Raw genomic sequence first — 23,814 nt, 5'->3', positions numbered from 1 at the left:
CCAGAGGGATCATATCTCTTCCCAATGGGATGCCCACAGGCGATGCACATCACGCTGGCTCACTCTACCCCTGCAGGCTTCAGATTTAACACTTAACCAGCAGAGTAATGACCCCAAACCATAGTTTTTTGACCCAGAGGATGCCAGCCCCAGGGAAGTAAACTGCAGAGCTGCTGGGAGATGTCTGAGTGCTTCCCTTGCTTCAGAACTGTCCTTGATCTGCTGGGCTGGAACTGGACATGGGCAGCTCATTTTTGTGTATGACCTCAGCTCCCTTCCTGGTAGACGCCTGAGATGAGCTCATCCTCCCAGGCACAGCAGACAGGTTTGTTCTAGGAGCCAAATGTATCTACATCCTTGATGTGATGTCTTCTGCCCATGGGTTGGAGGGGTTTTTCTCCTGTTTCCTGAAACACCTGAAGAGAAGGATCACTGCTGAGATCCTGGAAGTCCTGGTTTGTGCATTTGTCACCGGTGCTTCCCAGAGCACGAGCTAGAGAGTCCAGAGGAGACACAGGGATGAGCCAGGGCTGGAGCAGCTCTGCCCTGGGGACAGGCTGGGAGAGTTGGGGTGTTCAGCCTGGGGAAGAGAAGGCTCCAGGGAGACCTTAGAGCAGCTTCCAGTGCCTGAAGGGGCTCCAGGAAAGCTGGGGAGGGGCTTGGGACAAGGGCAGGGAGGGATGGGATGAGGGGGAAGGGATTGAAACTGAAAGAGGGGAGATTTAGGTTGGATATGAGGAATAAACTGTTCCCTGTGAGGGTGGTGAGAGCCTGGCCCAGGCTGCCCAGGGAAGCTGTGGCTGCCCCATCCCTGGCAGTGTTGAAGGGCAGGTTGGATGGGGCTTGGAGCAGCCTGGGCTGGTGGGAGGTGTCCCTGCCCATGCAGGGGGGTTGGAACTGGATCACTTTTTTCCAACCCAAACCAGTCTGGATGTCTACAGTTCCATGATGTAACATGAGTTCATAGTTGGCCATCAAAGCAGAAGTGGCAAGACTACAATCCATAACTTGAAATTGCATCTTCAGCTGGATTTATTGGTATCTTTCATGAAAAGAAGCTGCAATATTTTAAAAAAGCAATGGCTACGTTTCCTTGCCAGCAGCCTGCTTGAAAATGGGGCTGCTGGTTCTTCTTCTCATCACCTGGCCTGGGCAGGGGCTGAAGGGGAGGCAAAGCCCTTCACAGAAAACATTCAAGCCTGACAGGTGCTGCCAGGGATGGGATGGTGCTGTGGGGAGGAGTGGGGGTGTCAGGCTGGGACAAGCATCCCAGGATGGGGAGCTCAGAGCTCTTCTCACCCCTGCTGCTCAGGGCTGTCCCTGCAAGGTGCCCGAGGAGCTGACTGCAGTAAATTAAGCTCCATAGGAAATCAAATGAAGGCCACCTTAATTCTGAAAAAGGCTGTCTACACCGGGGTTTAACGAGGTTTGGCTAATCCACTTTAGAAATTAATTCAGATTAAGTTCTCTGAGCAGCCCCAGGTGGGCAGGCTCGGAGGGAGGGAGGAGAGGAGCTCTCAGAAAGGGGCTCCCCGAAGGTGGGAGGGTTCTGGGGACAGTAAGAGGTAAAGCAGGGGCTCCCCATGGCCATGGGGGGGGCCTTGACAAAGCCCAAGCCCTCCCAGAGCAGAACAACAGGTTTTCTTGGGAAGATTTATGCATTTATGGGAGAAAAAGGAGATCAATCTTTCCAAGAGTGCACCCCAGGAGGTGATGCTCCCACTGGGCAGCTCCAAGGGTGAAAGCACCTTTTTGGTTTTGATTTCTTCCCATTTGTGGTTTCCCCCCCCCCTTCTTTTCCTTTTTTATTTTTTTCCTTTTCTCTGCTGGACAGGAAATATCTTGATGCAATATTTAACATGGAGGCCGGGGGGACCTGGCATGATTGAAGACAGGATCTTCATTTTGACAGCTTAATGCATTTTACATGACAATGCTCCTGCATCTCTCTCTGCCTGCAGCCCCATCCAGCCCCACACCTCCTTCTCCAAGCCCTTTCCTGACCCACAAATCCCTGCCCTCTGCCCTCCTGGCTCAACCTCCTCTTTTGCTGCAGGAGATTTTGGTCCTCTCAAGCCTTTTTGGCTTTCACTACATGTAATCTGAGGATAAAGAGGAGAAGAAACCAAGCAAGGCCAAATTTCACTTGTAACTACTTCTTTGGCATATGGTTACTGGATTACTGCAAAAAAGCAGATTATACCTAAGCCTGGGCCTTTCACACAGGCATTTGTTGAACACAGCCTTGGAATTCTGGTCAAATTATTTAATAATAACAATAATTATGATAATAACAAAAATATAATAATAAAATATAATAATAAAAATATAACACAAATAATAACCATTATAACAATGACAACAATAATAATAACAGTAACAAAATAATAATAATAATAATAATAATAATAATAATAATTAGAGAGCTCTGTTACAAAAAGAAATACTGGGCTGTGAAGACCCCAGTACTCACAAAGTCAGTTAGAGAAGAAAGAAAACAAAGAACTTTCCAGGTCTACAACAAGAAATCACTGCATTTAGGCTAATTGGGCTCATTATTAAGGCTCACTGGGATGGGCTGGTGGACAGAGAGGGGGGACAGGGCAGCTGGGGCTATGGGAGGGGTGTTGGAGGCACTTGCCTTCAGCCAAAGAGCTGCTGGTATATACATACATATATATACATATATATATATACACATCTATCTATCTATCTATCTATCTATCTATCTATCTATCTATCTATCTATCTATCTGTCAATTACACATGATACAGACCTACCTGGCCATACCTCCAGGTGTGTCTCAGCCTTTGTGTGAGGGCTGCTCCCATCTACACAGGGACTCTGTGCAACCCAACAGGTTCCAAATGGTTCAGGTTGTAGCAAGAGTCCCCAGATCCTGGTCTGAGCCACCTTCATTCTAGATCATATTCTGAGAAGTTTAAACCCCACATCGTCGCCCTAATGCAGGAAGATTCTGGCTCCTGAGCAAAAAAGGGCCCCTGAAGTGGTGGCCAAGGTGGGAGAAGCTCAGCCCTGCCTTCAGCAGAGTGTTTACTGCCAAGAATTGCTATTTTGCCATGGATTTCTAAATTTTTGGGGGCACTATGTATTTGAAAACTCCCTGGGCTGGGGATTTGGGAGCGATATTGCTGGAGGCAGAAAACCCACCCACATCTGTGTGCCTGGGCTGTGAGCAGGGTCTGGGGGCCTGAGACCCCACCCCAGGCAGCTGCTGGGATGGTGTGGGGCTGGGGAGGTGGAAAGACCTGGGGGAGGACCAAAAGAAATGTCACCCAGCAAAGAAAAAAATGCAACTCTCGGTGAATAAATCCGAGATATTCTCTATAAATCTCTGGTTACAGCCACTTGAGGGGCTGTGGAGCCTTATTTATTAGCACTGCAGCACGAGTGCTTCCCCCGTGCCTTTGTCTGCTGTATCTCACTTGTCACCAAGCTGCTGCACCCTGGGCCTTTGTTTTGGGAAGTTTATCACTTAGGCATTAAAACCTGTGCTCCTGGCCAAAAGTGAGAAGGCGTCTGCTTGGCACGTGTTTGTGTCTGCAGGGAATGGCTGTTGGTGGAGGAGGATGGGGGAGGAAGGGATGCTGGCAGCAGGGATGGCCTTGCTGGCCACCCTGGGACCGTGGTGTCACTCCTGGGGTGCAGGCATCTCTCCAGGCTCAGGTGAACCCACCCTGAAGCTTGGGTTGGTGTTTGGAGGGGCCGTAAGCCAGCACCAGGCATCACCTTCTGCTTGTGCACGTGGTGCTCACCACAGACCCACGGGTCTCAGGGGCAGCCTGGGTGTGCCAAGCAGCTCATCTTCAGGGATGAAGCTCTTTTCTCTCCCTCAGTGTTTAAAGGGACCTTCCAGAGGAGGGTGATGGGTGAGCTGGGAGCCAGCCATGAGCACGGCAGCGCTCGGCTGGCAGAAGTGCCTCGTGGCAAGGTGAATCTTCTCAAGGAGATTTCAGATGCATCCATTTTTTCCAACTGCTCTCCCTCTAGCCACCAGGCAGACCCAGCTTCCCAGTGCTCAGAGGATCTTCTCCCCCCAGGGTCCACCTGCTGCCATCTCCCCCAACAGGGGAGGTGACCGCCCAGGGTTAAACACACAACCAGCACCACCAGCCTCTGGGGTGGGAGAGGGTCCCCACCTTGGATGGCTGAGGGATGTGGGAAGGAAGAGGTGCCCCCAAAACCCAGGCTCCCCCACCAACTCTGCAGCCACGAAGGCCACTGGTGGCCCAAACCTTGTTTGCATGACCCAGGAGCCAAACTGATGTGAAAAAGCCTTTCCCCAGAGCCAAGAGAGATGCTGCTGCAGGCACCAGCCCTTCCACCCGGCACCCCTTTTTATCTTCTCCACCTGCTTGTCCTTCAGGAGGGCTGAGCACAACCAAGCAGCCTCTGCCTGTGCTGCTCAGCACCAGGAGGGTGGTGAACCAGCCCAGGATGGCTTCAGGCTTTGACCTGACAGGGCTAAAGTGCAGCCTCCTGGCTTGGCCCATCAGAAGGCAAAATCTTGTGGTGTTCTGGTTTGTGAGCATTTTTCTGGAGAAGTCATGTTGGAGGTTGTTTCTGAGTGCACAGCCAGGGAATCCTGCTGGAGATAGACACTTGGTTCAGATTTATATGAAGTTTCCAGCAAACTGGGGTAATATGAGCCCGTCTGACCTAATATTATGTTGATTCCAAAGTAATTACATTTGTTATTTGCAGGATCTGTAGTAAATCGAGTTGTGGCAGTTATGTGGATGCTTCACAAAAGCAATTTCAGAGATCATTAAATATATCTTACATTGGTTACACATTACATTAACCCCTCCAGTGCCTCAGGACATAGGACACCCATTCACAGAATGGGCAATTTAAATGGGTGCAGATGCCACAGGCAATGCAATAGAGATAAATTCTGGAGATGGATGTCAGGGCCACTGAGAGAGGCCTCTTGTTCTCTGCAAAGACACGAGGATTAAAAAGTCTGTGCAAGGCTCACACCAACTCCATCCCACCTCCCCCCCTCCAGCAAACCTCCCCGTGTCACAGGGAACACCAGCTCATGCTGCCCCTCCTCCCTCTGAACATGTCCTTGGTCTTTTGAGTGGTTGCTAAAATATTGGCAAGGAGCAGAAGTGTGTGAAATGAGAGAGGTGAGGCCCAGGAGGGTGGGGAGGGAGGTGGGCAAGGGTTACCTACCAGGCTGCCCTTCTGCAATGTTAGGGGTTTTTTTTTGCACCTTCTGCTGCTGCTTTTGGAGTGTGGGTTGGCAAGGAGGTGAGCTAGAGGGGTGGGACAGGAGGTCAGAGCCACCCCAGGCTCCCTGTCCTCATCCCTTGCTGCAGGCTCTGTCCTGCATGGGCCTCAGCCCAGCAGTGTTAGGAAAATGGGATTAATTGGACCTGGGCAGATGGCAGAGATGGCAAAGAGGGCAAGCCCAGGCACTGTGCCAAACACAGGCCCCTGTGTGGCTTTGGGAAGACAAACCAGCAGAAATGTGGCTTATTCCTGCAGTGCCACCTCTTCCATCCAGCACAACAGCAAACGGATCAGTCCTTCTTGCTCCTCATGGGGCCCAGGGGCCACTTTTAGCAGCTGCACCAAGAATCGTTTCAGTGCCAGCTCCGCCAGTTCTGCTAAGCCAGGGAGAGGCAAAGTCCTTCACTTGGAGAGGAGGGTTTGCAGCTGTTGGTTGTTTGCAACATCACACCGTGCAGGTGATGATGCAGTTCCTTCCTCCAGCTCCTGGAAGAGCTCACCTGGAGCCCTGGTGCAAAGGTTTGCAAAGACCTTTGGCCTCAGCAACGAAGAGACGCTGGGTTTTTTCATTGCTGTGGGATATCCTTGCAGGGCATATTCAAAGTCTGGTTTCATGAGTGAAGGTTTGGGCCCTAAACCATCAACAGGGAGGAGACAAGCTGTGCTGGAAAACCTGGAGGAGAAAGTCTCCTAAGAGCCATTTCTGTTTACTCTGATCTAATTCTAGCCCTCGTCTAATGTGATGTTTGATGTCATAACATGATTTGGGCCAGTGCTTAAGATGTGCACAGCCTTGCTGGGCTCTCTTTGCCTCAGGAGTTGTTTTTATTGCTGGGTGATGGCTTTCACCCATTATTGTCAATCATTACAGTGATGATGGGACAAGAAGGTTTTGTCTCAGCTCTAATGAATGTGCCCAGGGACTGCCCAGTGGCTCCTTGCAGGTTCCTGATAGGGGAACCAACATCTCATGAACCTCCAGAGAGATTCTTTTCCAATTCTTTTCCAACTGGCTTTGCTCTCCACTGTCCCAATCCAACACAGGTGCACACTTACCCTCTTTTCACATCACAACCTCATAGGCACCTTTATTTTGAGGGAAAAAAGAGTCTAATCTCCACACTTCTTGTGTCACACACCTCTGGCTTTTTATAGATGGCAGAAGTAGCAGCAATGGGCTGAGGTTTCTGAGCCCAGGTAGTGCTGGGTGCTCAGCCTTCCAAAACACCCACAGTTATTTGTCTAGATAGGGTTCAAAAATCACCATTAAAACAGTATAAACAGTAGGTTGTGGCCATTTACACAGCATGAACAGTAATGGGAGTTGTAGAATGGGTTTGGGATGGAAGGGACCTTGAAGCCCATATTGGCCTGCAAGCAATCTGTAGCATCTGGGAGCATGTCCTGCATACACTGCACTATTCCTGCCTGTCTGTGGGGGGAACAGAGCAGAGAATGAAAAAAAAATAGAACACAACACAATTAGTCCCTATGGTTGTTATTTGCTGCAAGTGGGGAAGGGCACCTGTGCTGAAAAGTTCCTCCTCCCCACTGGCCACAACAAGCCATGTTGTACAGCCCCAAAGGAAACTGCTGCTGGCCAGAAGGAGAACATTGCTGGGGTGATGGGGATGTTCCTCCTTTTGGTGCTCAGAGCTTTTTGTGGCTTTCATGAGGATATTTGACCTCACAGGTGAGTGGTGAGACCGTGCCCGTGCCGTGTGTGGCAGCTGGGCGAGGGCAGCTCAGCTTCCCCGTTGTGTCTCAGCAGCTGCCGTCCATCCCAGCAACCCAAATACACCTCCAGAAGCTGGAAATGCCCAGAAACAACTTCCTCCCCTCTCCAGCAGAACCACAGCCTGCCCTGGGAAGGGGAACTCCCCACCCTGGAGACCTTCAGTTCCACAGGAAGCGCGAAGGCGAGGAAAACGAGGAAGGTGCAACTTGCCTGGTTTGGCAAACCCAAAGGCATCTCACACCTCCACCCAGGGGGTGTTCACCAGCCCTTGGGCTGCAAAGACATTCCTCAAATGTCCCCACCCTTCGGCCTCCCCCAGCTGGGGTTGGTGGGGTTGGGTGGGAGGGTGATGGAGCTGAAAGGATCTCGAGGCTCCTCTGCGCCCTCCTGGCACTACATCTGGTTTCTGTTTCCAGAGCTGACATGTCCTCTGAGATCCATCCCTCCTTGCTGGATTAGTCACGTTGCAGGATTTAAAGGGGGGGGGGGGAAAAACCCCAACCCTTCAAACCCTCCTGCACGTCATTATCTGGAAACAGTAGGTTTGGAGCAGGAAGGAGCGGGATGGTGGGAGCGTCAGCCAGAGTTTTCAAGATGCTCATCCTATTAAAGAGCAGCTATTAAATGCCTGCTGGGAGATGAGGACCAAAAGGGAAATGCTACATTTGAGAAGAAGCAGGTACTTAGTAAAGCTGTTAAATCCTTATTTCTGAGGCTCCTTTCCCAAGGAAGGAGAGCTCATTGCAGAGCTGCAGCTGTGTCCCCTCCAGGGTCTGCAAGTCTAGGAAGTGCCAGTAGCTGCTTTGGAGATGCTAAACACTGGTTATTTCCTCTTTCTTCTCCTCAAACCCACATTCTGAAAGACCCTTAACCAGGAGCAGCAAATGAAGGAGAATATATATAATGGAATGTGTATAATTTGTCTCTGGTTTTGCTCTGAGATGCCAAGAGATGCATTGTGTGGCACCTGGACACAGCAGGGATGGTTCCCTCAGAGACTGCAGGGACACAATCTCCCCTCTTCCAGTTTTCATCCATTCCCCCTCATCCCATCCCTCCCTGCCCTTGTCCCAAGCCCCTCCCCAGCTTTCCTGGAGCCCCTTCAGGCACTGGAAGCTGCTCTAAGTTCACCCTGGAGCCTTCTCTTCCCCAGGCTGAACCCCCCAGCTCCCCCAGCCTGGCTCCAGAGCAGAGCTGCTCCAGCCCCTGGATCATTTTTGTGGCTCCTCTGGACTCTCTCTAACAGCTCCATGGCAAACAGTCCAGACAAGATGGGGACAGCTAAATCCAGCCCTACCCCCTCAGCAGGGGCTTTGCCTGGCTTTGGGGGTGCTGGGGGTCTCCTTCCATGTGGTTCTCAGGCTCTTTTTTTTGGCTTGTCCTTTTGTTTTGATTGCTTCACCTTACGAGGAACCCGTTTCCAACGAGGCCCTTGGAAGGAGCACCCGGTGATGGAGCAGCCAGGCTGTCATTTCCCTGCTGCTGAGTGTACAGTTTCAGTTTGGTGCCTGTGATTTATGATCTGACGTTTCCTCTTGTAAATTATATTTAAAGTGAAAAATGAGGCGCTTTTTTTTTGTGTTCAGTTTTGGTTAATTTTAGGAAACCTCATGTTTCTGCTTCATGCACCATCAGAAGAAATAAACTCGCTGCCCTTGCAGAGCGTGTTTTCAGCAGGTGAAATGCAATCATTCAGAGCACAGAGCTCCGCTTGATAGATGAATAGAGGAAAATGAAAAGGCATTCAAAGCCTGATCCAAAGCCTCTTTAAACCTTCAGGAGTCTGTTTTTTTGTTCTCCCTTGAGATGGCAGAGCCAGCCCCCGGGCTGCGGGACTGGGAAGCAGCCGCTGGCATCTCGCTGGGGTGTTGCCACAGCTCAGGCTGGAATTTCACCCTCTGCAAATGCAGATTTTGGACTTCCCAGTCCTGCCACTCAGTGCCTCCAACGTTTTCTCTCTCGTGGGCAGCTTGTTGGACCTGCGATGCACTTTTCCCATCACATTAATGTGTGTGAGAGCCCTTCTGACATCCTGCTGCGGTCGGAGAAGCACGAGCGCCGTCCCCGCCTCCTCCAGCACCTTCCTGGGGTTCATTCCAGCATCTCCTCTCCTGTCTCACCCAGCATGAACCTCATGGGTTACTACAGCATCACTTTGGATCATGTCACCTGCTTAGCTGAACACAATGGTTGTGTCACTGGGGAGGTTGGTGTCCTGGGAGGACCTGGAGCTCTTCCTCCTGGGAGGTCCTCAAAGTCTGGGCTCCTGGAGGTGGTAGGAGCCCATTGCAGCTGGTGACTCCTCTGGTGAAGCCACTGCTGACCATGAGATGTTTGCTGGTCCATCAGACATAGAATCTCAGACGGATTTGGATGGAAAGGGACCAGAATGACCATCCAGCCCCACCCCATGAGCAGGGACACCTCCCACCAGCCCAGGTTGTAACGGGGTCTTGTAGGGGGTGAGAAACTCTTCTCCTCCCAAAATGTCTCAGCTACCTCAGCTACCACTTCTCCAGCTTTAACCACCCCTGGAGTGCAAGTACACAGGGCCATGCTTTTACATCTAAATTTGGAGCAACACAGCTGAGCTAAATCCTTCCCTCTGTGTGTGCACATCCAAACCTGCACAGCTGTTTCATTGTCTCTCTCTCTCTCTATATATATATATATCATGCATGCATGCATACATACAGATATATAAATCATAGAATCCCAGACTGCTTTGGTTGTGAAGGGACCTTAAAGATCATCTAGTCCCACCCCCTGCCATGGGCAGGGACACCTCCCACCAGCCCAGGCTGCTCCAAGCCCCATCCAACCTGCCCTTCAACACTGCCAGGGATGGGGCAGCCACAGCTTCCCTGGGCAGCCTGGGCCAGGCTCTCACCACCCTCACAGCAGGGGAGTTCCTCCTAATATCTCATCTCAATCTTCCCTCTTTCAGCTTGAAATAATTTCCTCCTCATCCCATCCCTCCCTGCCCTTGTCCCAAGTCCCTCCCCAGCTTTCCTGGAGCCCCTTCAGGCACTGGAAGGTGCTCTAAGGTCTCTCTGGAGCCTTCTCTTCTCCAGGCTGAACAAGGAACTGGCACCTTCTATTAGCGTGGTCCTTGCCACCCTTGGATTTGAGGAGGAACTGGATCACTTTGGTTTAGAAAAGCAGGTGGACTCCTTAGAAATAAAGACCTCAGGAAGAGCTGCCTCCCAGCATCGCTGCGGCGCGACGGGGACGAGGGGCTGAACGGTTCCGTGTCCTTCTGCAGACAGAAATCCTCAGAGAAGCCACAATGAGCTTTGTAATTAGAGTTAATTAACGCCTTTGCAAATTGGTCTTTATTTAAGACCAGCTGCTGAGGAAAAAAAAAAACAAAACACAACCAAACCCCCCCCCCCCAAAAAAAATAAATCTCTAAGCCCGTAAAATATTAATTAGCGCAAACGTCTCGTCTGGTGGCACCAGCTTCTGGGTGGATGGGCTGGGGGAAGGCAGCTTTGTCTCCTGGGATAAAGAGCTAAAAAGCAAGATCTTGGTGTAAATAAATGCCAGATTTCAGGCTGTCCTCCCAGAGCCCCCCCCCACAAGGTTGGCAGGGAGAGGGAACTCCCCTTGGGCTGGAGAAGCAGGGCAATCAGCTTGTGAGCGCTGGGGGTGAAGGGAATGAAGGGCAAGGTTTAATGCACACCTGTTAACCCAGGTGTGGCAGAGCATGGGGGCAAATGCTGCTGGGTCTGGGCCCATTCCTGGGGAGTTTTCACCTTTTTGCTTTCCCAGTGAGGTGTGACTTACCCAGGAGCCTGCATATTGTGGAGGGAAGGTGAATTATAGCCTCCCAGGCCACCTTTTTGGTTCAGGTGCACTGTCTGTGCACTGTGGGAGAGCTGGAGGATACCTAGATCAGGATACCTAGATCAGGATACCTAGATCAGGATACCTAGATCAGGATACCTAGATCAGGATACCTAGATCAGGATACCTAGATCAGGATACCTAGATCAGGATACCTAGATCAGGATACCTAGATCAGATACTCCTCCATCTATACATTCCAGCTATTCCCCAAGAAAGATGGAGATTTCTGTGGCAAAGCCCCTTTGCCTGCAGCAACCCCAGTGCCCTGGGAGTTTTCCTGTTTGTTTCTCTCTCTTGTGCTTCCTGTATAAACTCAGCTGAGAACTTCACCACAAATATTCTTGAAAACAAGGGGGGGGTTTTCTGCCCAAATCCCCCACTTTCCTGCTGGTGGGATTTTGTGCTGAGGCTGCAGCAGGGCTGGTTCCTGTGTGGCTCCACTTTGCTCTGACTGAATGAGGTCATGGGCTTCTCTGGGCTATAATGATCTTAAAATTATATGACAGAAACAAACAGGAAATATTTAAAGTTAAGGCTCTGTGAGTACTTTTATTCAACGTAGAGGTAGGATCTCTTAGAGTTTATCTCTGCTTGCTGAAAATCCCTTTAAGAAGCTTGGCTAGGAATAAGAAAACCTGCAAAACCTGGGGTTTTTTTTCTTCCTTTTGTGTGAAGAAGGAAAAAGAGCTGTGGGGCAGGCAAAATGAAATGTGGAAAAAAATCCACAGTTTCAATGAGAGTTTTAAAACCAGCTTAACAGTGAATTTCCCTGAAAATACATCAACTGCTGAAGTGTGTGCAGGCCCTTCACCTGTGCTGGTGGACTGAGACGTAGTTAGGAAAAAAAAAAAAAAAACACAACCAAACCCCCCCCCCCCAAAAAAAATAAATCTCTAAGCCCGTAAAATATTAATTAGCGCAAACGTCTCGTCTGGTGGCACCAGCTTCTGGGTGGATGGGCTGGGGGAAGGCAGCTTTGTCTCCTGGGATAAAGAGCTAAAAAGCAAGATCTTAGTATAAATAAATGCCAGATTTCAGGCTGTCCTCCCAGAGCCCCCCCCCACAAGGTTGGCAGGGAGAGGGAACTCCCCTTGGGCTGGAGAAGCAGGGCAATCAGCTTGTGAGCGCTGGGGGTGAAGGGAATGAAGGGCAAGGTTTAATGCACACCTGTTAACCCAGGTGTGGCAGAGCATGGGGGCAAATGCTGCTGGGTCTGGGCCCATTCCTGGGGAGTTTTCACCTTTTTGCTTTCCCAGTGAGGTGTGACTTACCCAGGAGCCTGCATATTGTGGAGGGAAGGTGAATTATAGCCTCCCAGGCCACCTTTTTGGTTCAGGTGCACTGTCTGTGCACTGTGGGAGAGCTGGAGGATACCTAGATCAGGATACCTAGATCAGATACTCCTCCATCTATACATTCCAGCTATTCCCCAAGAAAGATGGAGATTTCTGTGGCAAAGCCCCTTTGCCTGCAGCAACCCCAGTGCCCTGGGAGTTTTCCTGTTTGTTTCTCTCTCTTGTGCTTCCTGTATAAACTCAGCTGAGAACTTCACCACAAATATTCTTGAAAACAAGGGGGGGGTTTTCTGCCCAAATCCCCCACTTTCCTGCTGGTGGGATTTTGTGCTGAGGCTGCAGCAGGGCTGGTTCCTGTGTGGCTCCACTTTGCTCTGACTGAATGAGGTCATGGGCTTCTCTGGGCTATAATGATCTTAAAATTATATGACAGAAACAAACAGGAAATATTTAAAGTTAAGGCTCTGTGAGTACTTTTATTCAACGTAGAGGTGGGATCTCTTAGAGTTTATCTCTGCTTGCTGAAAATCCCTTTAAGAAGCTTGGCTAGGAATAAGAAAACCTGCAAAACCTGGGGTTTTTTTTCTTCCTTTTGTGTGAAGAAGGAAAAAGAGCTGTGGGGCAGGCAAAATGAAATGTGGAAAAAAATCCACAGTTTCAATGAGAGTTTTCAAACCAGCTTAACAGTGAATTTCCCTGAAAATACATCAACTGCTGAAGTGTGTGCAGGCCCTTCACCTGTGCTGGTGGACTGAGTGAGGAGCTTCAGCAAGGGAACCATTTCTTTGGAAAAAGAAGAACATTTCATTCCAGGATGGCTTAAAGGGTGGAGGTTGCTTGTGTTGTAGTTTTATGTGGGGTTTAGCATAATTCAGACAAGGTTTTAGTGCATCAGAACCATGCTGAGTGGAAACAAACCAGATCAACATCATGGGGCTTTAGAAATTGCCTCTTTTTATTTCTTGCCTGATGGTTTCACAAACACTGAGCCATTTTCTTTCCTCCTGCCCCAAACAAGTGACTACAAAGTATGGAAGTGCAAAATATGAAGTATGGAAGGTGGGATGTGAGATGGGCAGCTGCTTGCAGGGATCACAGGATCATTCTGGTTGGAAAAGACCTTCAGGATCATCAAGTCCTGTCGACCCACAGGTCCCAGTTGCTTTGCTGGGTCTCTGCTTTCCAGTAGGACACGCTCAACCAAGACCACCGTGTCCCACCCTCCTGATTTAGCATCCCATGGTCTACTGGGAGGTGGAATGAGTTGATCTGTAAGGTCTCTCAACCCAACCCTGTCTGTGTTTCCATTATATGCACAACTCCTCCAACCCAGAGCCTTTTCCTGCTCACCTTCCTCCTCCCCTGGCTGCTGAAGCAAGTGTGACCCAGACAAGAATCCTCTCAGCTCCTTGATGAGCTAGAGGGGTGATGCTGCTACACATCCAAGAGCAAAAAAAACACATGAGCAGGAGGTGATAACCCCACGGAGTGGCCCCTGCTCCCAAGGGCAGGCAAACACCCGGCGTCCCCCCGCCAGGTCTTGTGCCCCGACGGTGCCTTTCCCTGAGCTTCCTGATGAGCTCCCCGTGACTCCCTGGGCTGTGTCCACATGCCCAGGCTTCCCAGGGCTTTACCCCGGGGCAGAGCTGGAGCCCTGACATGTGCTGGAACAACCCCCAGCATCACAGCAGCATCGCAGCCTTCACCGGGAGGAAATCAATTAGGAGTTTTGACACGCGCCGGATGAGCTCAGGCAATTAGCCCTGTCTGGAGCCATCAGGCTGCTGTTGCAGCGTGACAACCACGGCAGCAGTGTCACTTACAGCCCTCCCCGTGGCTCCCAGCCGGTGTGGGGAGAGGGTGGGTGGGTTTTCCCACTGGTGTTGGGTTGTGTGGCTGAGGGATGGGCGGGTGGGTTGTTCCAGTGGTGTTGGTTTGTGCCTGAGGCTCCTGGTAAGGGTGGAAAAATGGGCCAGATCCCGTGGCCTCGCTGCTTCCCAGTGTGGAGCAGCAGGGAGGTGGTTTCACATGAGCCTGGGGTGATTAATCCAGGCAGAAACCATGTCCCTTAAGGACCTACAAACCTGTGAATTGTGTTATTGACTGGTTTGGAAATAGTGTCATCATGATTATTGTTATTACTACTATTATTACTACTAACAGTACTATTAAAGGAAGGTGAAAGGAGAAGGGGCGATGCCTTTAAACTGGAAGGGTGGAGGTTGAGATGAGATATTAGGAAGTTCTTTCCTGGTGAGAAAGTAGCCCAGGTTGCCCAGAGAAGCTGTGGCTGCCCCATCCCTGGCAGTGTTGAAGGGCAGGTTGGATGGGGCTTGGAGCAGCCTGGGCTGGTGGGAGGTGTCCCTGCCTGTGCAGGGGGTTGGATCTAGATGATCTTTAAGGTCCCTTCCAACCCAAACCAGTCTGTGAATCTAAGATTCTATGGTTGTTATGTATTATTATTATTCACTCTGTGATTTGCAGCAGCTTTTACACAGAGGAGCTGGGAGAAGAGTCAAACTGCAGCTCCAGCTCAAGATAATATATTCACTACCAATTTCAATGCTCAGACTTGGCCAGCCCAAGTTCCCTCTGCTCCAGAGGGCAGTGACATTCTGGAAAGAAATAAAAGGATGTGGCCATCCCCTCAGGAAGCATGGTCTGGGCAAAACCAAGTCCAGTTTTAAAGAGGATAAAGGAGAGGTTTTGGTGCACTGAAGGATGGTTTGTCTGAAATGAATTTCCAGAGAGATAAGAAGCCCCTGTTAACCAGCCGGCCCAGCCACCCCCACAGGGACCCCCCTGGAAAAAAAAACCCAACAAAAACACAAAAAGAAAAGAACATTTTCAAACCAAACATTAACACATGAACAAGCACCAGTGGTGGAGGTTTCCTATTGAGCAGCACCCTGCAAGAGGGGCTGCATTATCCCAGCTGATTCCCCAGCTCCGGGGCCGCGCGGGGCAGGTGGGGACGGGTCCCATTCATGGGGTGGGTGGCACAGCCACTCGTTCCACAGGGTGCCAAAAGCAGCCCTCTTTTGTCCACATGCACACGCTGCCTTTCAGCTTTCAAAGGGCAATTCATGAAATGGGGAAAGGCCTGGCAAATTCATAATAATGAGCTGATTTCCATGCCATCTGCTAATTGCTCTCCTCTGCAGCGCTTGGCTCCCAAAGCAGGAGTTTTTCCCACTCTCCTTCTGTCTACCAACAGGAAACCATGACATCCAACTAAACTCTTTTGGAAACTATTCACTTGTCGTGGGGTTTTTTGTTTTGTGTTTTGTGTTTGGTTTTTTTTGGTATGAGCACTGAGTGGCTGCACAACTCCTGGCTTGTGATTCAGTTCCTCGAAGGAAAACGCCTCTCCAGGGACAGAAGGGGTCCAGCCCTCCCAAAGGCCACGTTTGTGTAGAATCATGGAATCACAGACTGGTCTGGATTGGAAGGGACCTGAAAAACCATCCAGTCCCACCCCCTGCCATGGGCAGGGACACCTCCCACCAGCCCAGGCTGCTCCAAGCCCCATCCAACCTGCCCTTCAACACTGCCAGGGATGGGGCAGCCACAGCTTCCCTGGGCAGCCTGGGCCAGGCTCTCACCACCCTCACAGCACAGAAGTTCTTCCTAATACCTCATCTAAATCTCCCCCCTTACAGCTCAAAACCATTTCCCCTCATTCCATCTCTACATATTTTCTTTACTGAGGTTGATTTTTGTCCCTGAATGACTTGAGCTCCACAGACCTGGGGCAATGAGCTCTAAGGAAGTGGTTGGGCTGGGATGAAAAGCAGAGCACTGGGTTTATGGGATGTACAGACCACAGCCAAAAATGCCAGACCCTGCTTGCAAGAGGAGCTGACTTTCCTTCCCAGCCCTTGGAAAGGTCACAGCCATGTGCTGCTGCAAGACGATCTTGTGTGTGATCCTGCAGGATGCAGGTACCCATGGCTCTGTGATCCTGCAGGATGCAGGTACCCATGGCTCTGTGATCCTGCAGGATGCAGGTACCCATGGTGCTGTGACCCTGCAGGATGTAGGTACCCATGGCTCTGTGATCCTGCAGGATGCAGGTACCCATGGTGCTGTGATCCTGCAGGATGCAGGTACCCATGGTGCTGTGATCCTGCAGGATGCAGGTACCCATGGTGCTGTGACCCTGCAGGATGTAGGTACCCATGGTGCTGTGACCCTGCAGGATGTAGGTACCCATGGCTCTGTGATCCTGCAGGATGCAGGTACCCATGGCTCTGTGATCCTGCAGGATGCAGGTACCCATGGTGCTGTGATCCTGCAGGATGCAGGTACCAAGCAACACTCCATCCTTTCCCCATGTCCTCTGAGCTGGTGGCACCTCTGCTGTAACAACCTTTTTGGGGGGGGTTTCTGCCACAGATGTCCAGCCCAATGTCTCCTGATGGATGTCCCACACACAAGCAACCTCACCAAGAGTTTATGTTTGCTTCCCAGCCTCCCAGGGTCGTTCCCAAGCATTGCATGTGCAGATGATTAAGCTTTTCCAAACATACACAGCAAGACCTGGCTGAGCAGAAAGGTTTTGCCAGCCCTGCTTGGCTTTCTGCTCAGGCCACAGCCCCGAGTGGGACCTCCAGGGGACAACATGTCCCCAGGAAAATGATGCTTCCTTTCCTTCTCCATAGGGGGTATGTAGGAACAGACAGAGCTCCATGCCCTTGCTCCAAGCCTGGGAACAAACCAGGAGATACCTCCAAAATGGGGACCAACAGGTGAAGGTGTTCCCGTGCTTTCCCTGCGTGCAGCTGAGTGAGACAAAACCCAAGAACCTCCCTTGTTCCCAGAATTTCCAGGGTTTTTCTATTTCTCATTACCTTCCCCTCGCAGCTGCTCATTAAGGGAAAGCAAGGATACAATTTCCCCTCCTCCCTGACTTATTGTGTGTGTGTAGCTGTAGGCTCAGGATATTACACCAGGGATCTATGGGCTGGTTGATTTGGTTTATATGGAATTTGGGAGAGCAGGAAACACGTTTAACTCTAATTGTCTTGGGAATAGGTCACATAACCCGGAGAGTCACGAACCTTTCATAACAAATATATATGGCCAGGTGTGAGGGAAAATGAAATCCATATGTTTAAACATGGATTGGGCAAGTGGAAGTTTCCTAGAAGCTGGGGTGTGTGCCTCCTTGCTGCTGGTGATGTGAAATGATGGGTAAGCTGGGATGGCTCCTTCCCTTCCAAGCACATCCCTGGGTTTGTACTCTGAGGTTGGGTTGTCGTTCCCAAAGGACTTGGCTGGCCCCAGGACAGAGCCCTGGCTTGCACTGCTCGGGGTGGGAGCTGCTGGGCCTCTTCCCAGCCTGGAGGTGGGGCCCTGGTCTCTCTCATGGGGCACCTGCCCCGGTGCAGGGGGTTACCAGGAGAAGTGACAAAGTCCTTGAGGTTCCCTGGGGTCATTTCAGTCCGTAGGAGAAGGGGGGCAAAGCAAGAGCAGCAGGTGAACACCTTGGCCAGGTGGCTCAGCCATCGGGTTATCCACGGGAATGGGAGGGGTTTTGGTAACTCTGACCTGTGCTCCCAAGCCCAAGTCTTTCTACCAAGTATCAAGGGTGATTTTCTTCACTTAAAGGGGGGGGTCGTTGCTAAACCCCCTTTTGCATCCCTTTGCATCACGTGTTAAAGGATAGAATAGAACCATGGAATCCTTTGGGCTGGAAAAGACCTTTAAGATCACCAAGTCCACCCATTCCCCCAGCCCTGCCCAGGCCACCCCTGCCCCATGTCCCTCAGCACCATCTCCAGGGCTTGGAAACCCCTCCAGGGATGGGGACCCTGCCCTGGGCCAGGGCCTGACAACCCTTGCTAGCAAGAAATTGTTCCCAAGATCCAATCTAAACCTCCCCTGGCACAACCTGGGGCCATTTCCTCTTGTCCCATCCCTTGTAACACTGGTGCTTCAGGGCTAAGGAGCCTCCCCAGGGCTGCTTGAGCTGTGGAGGCACCACAGGGGCCACCTCCTCTACCAACCTCTCTGGTTGAGCTCTTCTAAGTGGTTTCTCAGGGCATCTGTTTGCCTCTGCCTTGCAATTTCAGATGTTTATTGGCACAGCTGTGGCTTTGCTCCTCTCCCCTGCAGCCACCTGGGGCTGAGCTCCAGGCTGTGCCACAGCATCACCCCTGCTGCCCTCTTCTGTAGGTACAAGCAGGAAGGGCTGGGACATTCCCTCTGGGACAGAAGGAACGAAGCCAGAGGAGAAAGAAAATAAATGTCCAGTATGGAGTGGATTCAGGAAAAGATGATTAACTCACCATTGCCCTGTGCAAAGGAAGCCTGAGCTCCCCATCCCCGTGGGGACAGGGTTCCCCTTGCCTGGCCCCACTCTCAGCATCTTCCACGTGAACACAGCAAGTCTTGCTTGTTTTCTGGTTTCCCACCTGGGAGGACATGGACACCCAGGGCAGGGTGGGGGAGGTGGAGCCTGGGGGGGTTTTGGCCACCAAATGGCACCAAAATCTATCAGAAGGTATTGGAGGGACCTGGGTGGCTGCTGGAGCTTTTGCAGCAGGTTTAATCATCTCTCAGGAACAATAAATAGCCAATCATGGACATGAAACTAATTAAGGTGCTTTTAAAATAGAATATCAGCATTAGTTATTGTAGGTTTGCCTGGCTCTGAGGATAAGCCACCCTTGCCCAGTGAAACCTGAGAGCTGGGCCATAAAACTCTGGCAACACGGAGCAATTCCAGCAACTTCTTGGTATGGCCAGGGAACTGCTGGGAGGAGGAATTTATCACACACGGCCTCTAAAAATGCATTTTGCTGCACAATGGGGTGTGAAAGCTCACAACTTCTGGAAGGTGTGAGCATGGCAACCCTGGGGAGAGGAACTGTGGTTGGGGATGTGTCCCCCTCCTCAGCTCTTACCCTGCAAACAGTGCACGTGTCACTGCACATCTCTGCTCTGAGGGAGCACTGTGGGAGTTTAATTCCTCCCTGCCTGGCACCACATGAACATACAGAAAAGGGCAGAAATACCCCCCAAGAAGTTTATCTTCTCTAAGGAACTAGTGTCAGAGCCTGGGCAAAGCACAGGTGAGGAGCAGGGCCTTGAAATTCCCTCCCCAACATGTACTGGTTTATACATATTAAGAAGGAAAAGGGGGAAAGGTGGATTTGCTTGTCATAGGATCACAGAATGGGTTGTGCCTTAAAGTTCATCTAGTATCACCCCCCCTGCCATGGGCAGGGACACCTCCCAGCAGCCCAGGCTGCTCCAAGCCCCATCCAACCTGCCCTTCAACACTGCCAGGGATGGGGCAGCCACAGCTTCCCTGGGCAACCTGGGCCAGGCTCTCACCACCCTCACAGCACAGAATTTCCTCCTAAGGTCTCATCTTACATTTAGGTTGGATATCAGGAAGCACTTCCTCATGGAAAGGGTTGGAATGGGCTGCCCAGGGAAGAGGTGGAGGCACCATCCCTGGAGGTGCTCAGGGAAAGGCTGGAGGTGGCACTTGGTGCCCTGGTCTGGAGATGTGGTGGTGTTGGTCATGGGCTGGGCTTGGTGGTCTGAAAGGTCTTTTCCAGCCTTGGTGACTCTATGGGAAGACACAAGGAAGTCCCCTCTGCTGGGCTCTTTTCTGACCTCTCTGCCTCAAGTCATCCCAGGAGGCTGCAAAAGGCAAACAAACAGATGGAGGAGAGATGGAGGAGCTTTGGGGCTGCTTTGATTTGAGGTTTTTTTTCCTCATTAAAAAAAAAAATAAATAAGTAAATTGGTTGCAACAAATGCCTGCAAAAATCTGAATGTGCAGTGAGAATGTGGCAGCTGTGGGGAGTGTTTTGACAAGGAACAGGGAGACAAAGGAGAAGTTAAATGATGTCAGAACAAATTGTTTTGGTTTCCCCAATAAAATATTGCTGCACCAGCTGCAGTTTATTTAATTAAGCCCTTTGCACTGTGCTTAACAATGTGAGAGTCCATGCAAAAGCAAATTCAGAAGTCAAGCTGAAATGGGCTTCAATCCTGCAAAAATAACATATTTCACTACAGTAAACTTATTTTTATCTGTGTTTTTTTTTTTTTTTGGGGGGGGAGGAGGGAGGGAACGACTGATTTTCCTAGGAAAACTCAACCTTGCAGCACTGGAGTGTGGTCCCCAGGAGAGGGGGATGTTCCTCTGGGTATTTAGGAGCTGACACTGCTCTGCCAGGGGGTGTGTGGGCAGAAATTCCTCCTAGGTTATGTCTGCAGAGAAAAACCCAAAGCATTTAACATTCTGGTTTGCTTCCTCCACATTTTTTCCAAATATTTTTAATTTTCCTGGGGTTTTACACCCCCCCTCCCTGAACCCAAAGCTGTGTGTGCCAGTGGTGGGAAGGCTGGGTGGGTGGGATGCAGTGAGGGTCTAGAGCAAGAAAGATGCAGCACCAAGAGGGGATAAATGAGCCTCTCAACCATGCTCAGTTTTGCTGCTGAAAAGATGCTGCCTGTCCTCTCTGTGTTATTTTCTTGCTTGCATTAGTGTTTGAGCTGGAATTCATGAGCCTGATGCCTGGAAAAGCCCCCCGTGGAGGTGCAGGAGAGAGAAGGAAGGGAGTGCATTGTCCCTGCTGCCTTCAGGTCTGCAGGGCTCAGCAAGGAAGATGTGCTGGGCAGGGGGTGAGCTGTGCTGGGGAGATGGGACCACTTCTTGTGGTGCTTCAGACCCATCATTTGTCCCACCAAGAGATGGTCTTGTGCTGGAGATGTGGCTGTAGGCACAGCTTGGGCATCCCTCTGTACGCCGAGCCACCCTGGCATCGTGAATTTGCCCCCAACATCTGCACCTGCCCACCCAGTTTCCTGCAAACCTGGCATCAGACTAAGTGTCTGGAGCCCCTTCCTTATCCCAGGGCTTGGGACCCTTCCTCATGGCCCTTGGGTGCCATATTAATTAGCTGCTAATGGGCTCTTCATGGCTGCTTCAGAGCTGAAGGCAGGAGAAACCCCATATTCCCTTCTCTGTGCCAATTTCAAGTTCAAAACCACCCTGTGGACAAATCCCCACTTTGTTTCCCTAGTGATTTCTCTGGTGGCATCTGAAAAAGCAGAAGTTGTTCCCTCACCATGCTGAGCCTCATCCCCTGTGATGGAGCTGCTGCTTCAGCAGAGCTGTGGCAACTTGTGCTCTCATGGAAAATGCTGCATTTCCTGCTCTTTTAGAGTGATTTTTAAAATGGTTTTGAACTCTTGGGTTTGCATTCAGTTCCGTGCTGGAGAAAAGTTGCCTTTTCCCAAAGCTGGAGATGTTCCTGGTGCTTGGGGCTTCCACCTGTGGCTCTGGGTGGTGGTGACAATGGGGACAACACCTCTGTGGTCCGTGCTGTTGGCCCTAAGAAGAGTCCTGGCCACCCCAAACCCCCCCCCAGCTCTGGAGGGCAGGGCTGCTCTTTGCCTGTAACAGCACTGGTCTCACTTTGTTTGTTCCACTCTGGGTCAAAACTTTTGCAAAACAACACAGGAGCTGCTGAAAAGGCCTGGGAAAAGGGGCACAAAGTGGGACCCACCAGCCTCCCAGCCCTGCTGAGAACATCCCCACTCCACAGCACAGACCTTCTGAGCACTTTTGGCACCCTTGAAACATTTTATTGACATTTCAGTGTGGCTTTTCACAGGCTTCAAGCTGTAACACCCAGGTGAGGCAGTGGGTTCAAGGCACATTTGTGTTGTTGGGTTCACAGCAGGATCCTACTTGCCTTCCAGACAGGGCACAAACCCTTTTTACATAGCTCAGACCTCATTAAAGTTCTTTTATGGCCTCTAAAATAATCCCTCCTGTAACCCCATATTCAAATGACTTAATGTCTCTGTCTCTAAGGAAATTTTTAGGGGAAAAATGGGGTTTTCAAGCATCCCCTAGGAGAAGGCAGGGGCTGTGCTGGGGAAAGCCACAGGGATCTCAGCCCATGGGGGAATTCCACAATGTTCCAAACCAGCTGCTGGTGATGGGATTGCAAAGGTGAAGCTGGTGCCATCTCCATGGGTGAAGCTGCTCAGCTGCTGTGGGAGAAGTAAAACTAAATAACCAGGAGGGAATGAACGAGTATCTTAATCATGATTCATTTAATTAAATCTTGATATTGCTGCTGGAGGGACCTGTTTCTAGACCTGGGAAAGGTTGCCTGCCTTGCTGGGAGAGCCTGGCCAAGTTGGGATGGGACCAGATCTGCAGGGTCTTGGGGATGGGAACTGCCCTTGGGACGTGGTCCAGGTGTCTGGAGACTCCTCTGCAGTCCCCAGGAGCACAACTGCTGGAGGACACAATGGGTTCTCAGGCCAGATGCTCACCTCAGGTCAGAGGAACTGCAGAAAACACATTAAAATATATTAACTACTCAAACCCAGCACCTTCTGGCTCGACCTGTTGGGGGATACAATCCCCATCTCCTGGATTTCCCAAGATGGTGATGCTGGAGAGCTGTTCCTGCTCCTTTCCCAGCTGCTGGTGAGTCCAAGCTGTGCTGGGGAGGGATTGCAGTGCTCACCACTGAAAACCTCCCCCCAGCCCCGGGTGGGACCAGGGCTGATGGAGCAACGAGAAGGAGCCAAGGCCCTTTGGGAAGGGAAGGGGGGGGGACCCCCACCTTTTGGGGTGGGTTCCATCAAATTCCAGGTTCTGGTGAGCTGTGTCTGCCAGGGGTTTTGCTGACAAGGCAGAGAGGTTTTTGGGGTTGTTTTTTTTTTTTCTGCTAGCAGAGGGTTCAAGTTGATGATTAGGAGTGGCTGCCTGGAGCACATGGGACTTGCAGAGCTGGGAGGGCTTGAAAAACCCACCAGTGGGACCTTCCTTTGCTCCTCAGGAAGAACCTCCAGGGCTCCTGTAGCAGGGAGAGGGAAAGCAAATGGACCTGGTGCCAATTAAGGATTCAAGAGCCTTGTGATGCCAAGAGAAACGCTGTGATTCAGTGGTGATAACCCCCCCTGTGCCCTCCACCCCCTGCAAGCCCCCAGAACCCAGAGGGCTGCTCCTTCCCCTGAGCTGGGGTGGGATGCTGTCACCATCTGTGGATGCCACAGACAGTGACACAAGTCCTTTCCTTAGTGGCAATGGCATCAAGGTCCTGGTCATGGGGAAGGTGGTGGCTGGAGCAGTGGGGTTTGGAGGGGAGGAGCTGGGATCTGGGAGAAATCCTCTCCAGGAGGACCAAGAACCACCCTGAGGGGCTGCAGAGGTGCTGGGTGCCAACTCACCACCTGCACCTGGCACCACTGGCATTTTCCTGTCTAAAAATGCTGCTCCTGCTCCTCCTCCACCTACCAATTCTAACGGTGCTGATGATTCTTCCCTAATTAAATCACTTTGCCTGCAAGGTGCTCTGCTGAAACTTCCCCCCCCCCTCCCTCCCCTTTTCCCATCCCCCCCCTTCCTTCCTGGGGAAGAGTCAAAACAATTATTAGCACAAATTCCCAACTCATTACCTCCCAAGGTGACAAGGCATGTCAGGCAGAGGCGTCTCACAACAGGCTGCACCCAGATGCCACTAATGCAGGGTGACAGCCCCTGCACCAGGCTGGGGGGGTCCTGCCCTGGGGGCTGGGGGGGAGCTCAGCCATGGTCCAGCCTTGGGAGGGGGGGATTGTGCCCACAGTGCTTCTGGGGAAGGGCTGGAAAATGAAGAGGGGACCAGATGTGCCTC

The sequence above is a fragment of the Chaetura pelagica genome, unplaced genomic scaffold (genome assembly GCF_000747805.2).
Source record: "Chaetura pelagica isolate M959 unplaced genomic scaffold, ChaPel_1.0 scaffold259, whole genome shotgun sequence".
NCBI lineage: Eukaryota > Metazoa > Chordata > Aves > Apodiformes > Apodidae > Chaetura > Chaetura pelagica.
Note: the sequence above shows the minus strand (reverse complement) of the source record.